We start from the raw sequence: 6,369 nt of genomic DNA, 5'->3' as shown, positions 1-6,369 counted from the left end.
TATAAAGTTGTATTTATGTATATGTATAGGTATTTCATTCTCGCACTTTAAAATGTTTTTACGTTGATAAATCTAGAAGTTCCATATAAAAAATGATGAAATACTTTTAATGAACACTTGAACACTTTTAATTACATTAACTGAAGACTTAATGCAACTGCGATGAAAATATTTGTAAATCTCATTCTGAATTTCTAAGTACTTTCAATAACTATGCACAGTCAAAACAAACTTTATTCCCAAATTTAATTAACAAGTTTTAAGTTTTTTTTTCCAAGAATTGTTTACCTCAAATTTTATGGTAAAAGTGGTCTGATATACTTTTACACACGAGATAATTTATTTCTGGAACACGAGCAAAGTAAAAAAATAACCAGATTCTACTAGAGAATGTTATCAATTTATTTCGTTAAAGTTTATGTTTACTACTATGACATAAAGAATACAGGAAAGTTATTTGGGATTGCATTATATTTTCAGTTTTAAAACGCCAAATATGGCTTTTATATTTGCCGAAAGGGAGAAGCTTATATTTATGTCATATACTTGTTTATTCTTTACATTTGCAATGCGGAAAGAGAAAAGTAGTATTAATTTCTCTGTGGAATAAACAAGTACCTAGAACCTATTACAAATTGCTGGCAAGAGTTGTGTTTACAGATTCTCCAGCGATAAAATCCTTCTAGAAAACTACTCATTTAAATCAGTTATTCCACTGCAGTTCACCCGAAATCTATGTAATAAATATATTTTACAAAAACACTTAAAACGTAGTGTCTAGACTACATTTACAAGTTATCTCACACGAGTGATAAATAACGATAAATATACCACGTTTTATTTTTTATCAGCTACTTTTTTTTTTCTTAAAAATGTTGACAGAGAAATAAATATCGCGGCTACTGAAATAGCTAAGGTATGCGAAATAATAAAACCCATTCGACTTTGGCTATTGTATCCATTGCAATTTTATTATAAGCTTAGTATAAACGTTTCAAATATTGATTCAATAAAAAATAATTGTAACATAAACATTTTTGTTTTCATAACGGGTTCATATTTTAATGAAGCGTTTCTTTGATCTGACAAAAAATAGGATGGTGTTAAATTTGCCAGTATAGTGGACAAATATCACGTACAAGTAGACCAAATTCATTTGGGTCCTGAGGGTAGGATGCGCGGTGGCAAAGGACCATTACTACGTGTTGCCTGCTGCCTGCATTTCGATTTCATTCTACATAACGTGTGATTTCTTTGTTATTTGAGCATTTGAGAGCTCAAGAGAAATTTGTCAGTAGTACATATGCAGTATCTCGTATAACTCTTACCTAGGATTATGAAGACATGTGACGTTAGGAAGAACTATTTGATCTAAATAGCTTCACACAAAAATTCAAAATGCATCAAAACCGAATAGAATACCATAAATTACTTACAATGTATATCACTTTTTTGAACTTCTTTATGCTTAATTCTAAAAAATAATTAACGTTGTAATAAACTTAAAATTCGATAAAATTGGGATTAAGCTGCCCAGCAATACGCAATTCAGTTGGTATCTGGAATTGGACCGTGTCTGAGTGTTTTTTGCGTACCATTGTTTCCTTTTCTTGAGGTGGTTTCCAGCGAGTGCGCGAAAATTGGATTGGAAGGTGTCGTGCGTGCATCGAAAATGGTGCTGAACATTTTGAACATATGTTGTAGTTTGTTTTGTACTTGTGCGTTTAAAAATTACTGAATTTTGCTACTTGGACGCGAGAACTAGGGAAAAATTTTCATCCATAGAAAGTTTTCATATAAATGAAAACCGCAGTAAAACTTTTCCCAGAAAATAAATGAAGAACGTTTTTCCTTTTATTTAATCCTTTAAATTAGAAGTTAATTTTATCGAAGAAAATGTATCTCATTTGTTTTAGATAAGAACATGTTGTTTATTTAATTAGTCCTCATCGTAGAAGTCTGAAATTAATTCAAGCTTTATAGGTTTTCGAGAGTATGAAAACGTATTTGGTAGTTCATTTCTAGATTTAAACCTGCTATATAGGCCAATCATTACAGCTTTTTTTCGGGGAAAAATACTATTAGAAGTTTCTCTGCGGAATATTGTTCAGAAACGTGTTATAAACAAAATATCAAAAAATCAACTCGAGACTAGTTGGGAAACTTTGTTAAAACAATGGTCAAAATTATGGAAAAGTAGTTTTTCGACTGGCGTAAAAAAACTGTTATTCATAGAGAAAAAAAGGTTTATACAAAAAAGGTAGGTATTAAATAAATCTGTAAAATAAGACAAGTCCGATTAAATTCCGATAATTTGTTTATGCGCAAGAGCTCAAAAATGGTCGAAATTGTCCGCTTTTTTCAATTGCTAATAATTAATGCAATTTTCATCGCAGACACTTGTAATTCAGGATTTTTGAAGCTTTTTGCACCCTTAATAAGTGGTAAAAATTTCAGCCCAAAAACTTCATTAGCTTGGCGTTGGCGGAATTTGTTATCTAAGAAGATGCTATTTTCAATTCATTTTTCCCAAGCTCACAGGCGTTGTAGGGTTTCGATCATTAGTTGTTTTTGTACCTAAATAGTTGTATTGACATATGCATTTACTGATAATTTAATTTTTCAAATTTAATTTGTTTAAAAATGACTTTGAAAAAATGTTAATATTTATTACATCGTTAAGCGCGCATGCTAAGCCTCGCCTTCCCCACTCGTTCGCTAGACCAAGTAATAGAACGCATCGCCGCTATCTTCTTTTTCGATTCACCTTAATGTTAATGTAGGACAAGAAAATATAGCTCTTAATGTACACTCTCTCCAAATTTCGGCTCTTAATATTAATAATTACTGCGATTAAATAAATAAAAAAAATTATCTCAGCTTCTAATCAACTTACAACAACGATTTTTTTTTAAATTCGAAGAAAACTAAAGTAAAGAGGTTACTATTTTATTTTATAATAATTACCTATCTTAACAATTTAATAAATATTAACATTTTTTCAAAGTCAATTTTAAACAAATTAAATTGGAAAAACTAAATTCTCAGTAAATGCCTATGTCAATACAACTATTTAGGTACAAAAACAACTAATGATCAAAACCCTACAACGCCTGTGAGCTTGGGAAAAATAAATTGAAAATAGCATCTTCTTAGATAACAAATTCCGCCAACGCCAAACCAATGAAGCTTTCGAGCTGAAATTTTTACCACTTATTAAGGGTGTAAAAAGCCTCAAAAATCCTGAATTACAAGTGTCTGCCACGAATATTGCATTAATTATTATTAGCAATTAAAAAAACGGCAATTTTTGACCATTTTTGAGCTTTTGTGCATAAACAAATTATCGGAATTTAATCGAACTTTTTTCATTTTATAGGCTTATTTAATACTTACCTTTTTTGTATAAACTTTTTTTCGCTATGAATAATAGCTTTTTTACGTAGTCAAAAAACCACTTTTCCATAACTTTGACCACTGTTAAAACAAAGTTTCCCAACTAGCCTCGAGTTGATTTTTTGATATTTTATTTATAACAGGTTTTCGAACAACATACCGCAGAGAAACTTCTAATAGTATTTTTTCCCGAAACAGGGTCTTGCATGTCTATAATGACTGGGCTAATACTGTTTTTTACTGAACTGTTATTTTAAGAAAGCTGTTTAACTAATTGGTATAAATAATATTCTATATTATTTATCTCTAGGTATAATTCAAAAATTTATATTTTACTCTAGAGTATATGTACCATTTAGAGCATTAATAAATATAAAATTTATTATACAGTGCGTTTCAGAAGTAACGCAAAAAATTCGTATTTTATTTTATGTTGCTTTTTCACAAAAACGCTAAAACACGTCAATTATTAGTAAATAAGAATTGTCGTTTTGGCACGTTGCTTAAAACTTTTTTGCGATATGTTCCATAAACCTATGACGTCATCGACATTTTTTAAATAGCACTACCTAATTTTTTAAGCATAAATGGATAGCCCTTTCGAAGGGAAATGCGTAGATATAGGGTTTGGCCTACTTTACTTTGACAGATGCGAAAAAAAGCCAACGATTGGAATGGACATGGTTTGAAACAACAACAAAAGTAGGTATCACAAAGTGATGCGAGAACCGTACCACAGCAAAAAATGTGTTTTGGTTGATTGTAGGCACATGTTTTTATGTAGATTGGGTAGGTTCACCGATCATAGCCAGCGTCTAGGAATTGTTTTGAAGACAACAGTTAGCGAATGCAATAGAGTTTCATATCATTGAGATTTAGCGTTATAAAATACGTTATAAATAAAATACGAGTTTTTTGCGTTACTTCTGGGCACACTGGGCACCCTTCACTTAATAATTTTTCTGTTTCTTAGTAAAATTACATTTTAGGTGTAGTATTTATTGTATACAAACTGTTACAAATTCGCTTCTCACTACAGGGATCTCGGAAACGGTTAGAAATACCAAGTAGCTTAAATGGGGGCAAAGTTGGGTAATCAGGAGACCAACATTATGCCTCTAAAAATCAAGGCTAACCTGATTAGTTTTCGAAATATTTGGAAAAAGCCGAAATTTTGGAAATCCGTTTTTATTTCATTTCAGCCTTTGGAACGAATACATTAAAGATGAATTTTTCGAGACAAAACGTCTGAATTCGGTTCGGACTGAGGCAGTACAGTATTGGGGGTCACGAAGGCTTGTAAAAAATGTAATAAAATTTCCAGGGTCGTATTAAAAAAATGAAGTTGATTATGCCATTCGATAGAGGGCAAAAAGTTGCCATGAGAAAGTGTTATTCTCATTTCAATATCACCTCAAACAAGGCCGAAATGAAACAAAAACGGATTTCCAAAATTTCGGTTTTTTTTTTCAAATATTATCAAGTTATCATGGCAGCCTTGATTTTTTAGAGGCATAATGTTGGTCCCCTGATTATGCATTATGCAACATTGCCCCCATTTAAGCTACTTCGTATCTCTTACCAGTGATCTAGTGTGTTATTTTTTTCATGAGTGCAGAGCTACGAAAAGTCCGTCTTAAATCCCTATAGAGACATTCTATGTAAGATGATACAACAGAGTAGAAATAGAGATCCAATAATGTGTTACTTTCTCGATAATGTTTTCGCAGAATCCGTAGACTATACATAATGAATTCAGACATGATAATTTATTTTTTCCTGTGCCGCATCAAACAACCTCGCATTGTGTTTACTTTGAAAAATCTGCCAATAAGGTCAGGGCTCTATTTATTGATCTGAGAGGTTTTTGACATGGCATACCCTTGACTTTGCGGAGTATAATGGAATTCCTCGGTTGCACCCGTTATTATTTTCACTCAATCCAGTAAACTTCGCTGACTGAACCCTGACATGAAACACGTGTAGGTTGATGTTTTTGCATAGTTGTTTTCATATTTAAAAATATATCGCATCTATCGACATTTAGCCGATTTACTGGAAATAATAACATTTTAGTTTAGCAGCCCTCCCGAAAAAACAGCGCACTTCGTTGCCGTTTTTCCTTCTCGGGGCAATATACTGTATTTTTAACTTGTTTCTTGCATAAATACTCGTATTGTGCAAGTCATGTGTTGTAACAAGTCACAGATTGCACGGTTTTAAACAAAGCTTAGGACAAATCAGATTCGCTGATCACTTTATTCTGACGTATTGTACTGATGTTTAAGTGTATTTGAATAAAGATAGATGCCGGAGTTATTCAGAATCGATTTTACTCAATACAATGGAGAAATTTCGCTTTGGAACGAGTTATATGGGGTGATTCACAAATGGTGACCAAAAATGAAACCTCGTATTCTTTGTTCAATTTTAAGGGCAGTCCTTCCTATATAAAGTTTTTATCTAGGACGCTTCGTTAAAAAGATACAGGGTGTTAAACTTCAAAAAATATTTTTAATTTTTTAAAATAATTTAAAAATTAGTAGGTAAGTGAAATAATTTGAAATTGGGCATATGCATTTATGTAAACATTGTCCAAAATCTGAGCCGCTTTTTAAAAGTGGGAATAGTGGGATGCGATAGAAACTTTGACATTCTGAGCAGTTATAAGAAGGAATATACAGGGTAGCCAAATGAAAACGAAACAGAGCCATTTTCAGGAACTGTGTCAAGATTGTAGAAAAACGCTCAGACCCGTCGATTTTAGATTAAAGGGGGACATTCTTTGCTGGTATTATTGACTCCGCCACTTTCACCCTCAAGCAAGGGTAAGCATCATCCCAAAATATTTAAATGGCATTGGGGGTTGAGTAGTATTTCTTTTGAAAGCTCTTACAATTCTCATTACAACAGACTTTAAATTTTATAATTCCGCCCAATACTTTTAAAAAAATTTACATTTTAAAATTTAAA

This window comes from Anoplophora glabripennis, unplaced genomic scaffold (genome assembly GCF_000390285.2).
Source record: "Anoplophora glabripennis isolate ALB-LARVAE unplaced genomic scaffold, Agla_2.0 scaffold491, whole genome shotgun sequence".
Taxonomy (NCBI): Eukaryota; Metazoa; Arthropoda; class Insecta; order Coleoptera; family Cerambycidae; genus Anoplophora; species Anoplophora glabripennis.
The sequence above is the reverse complement of the archived record's forward strand: the minus strand, read 5'-3'. Positions refer to the sequence as shown.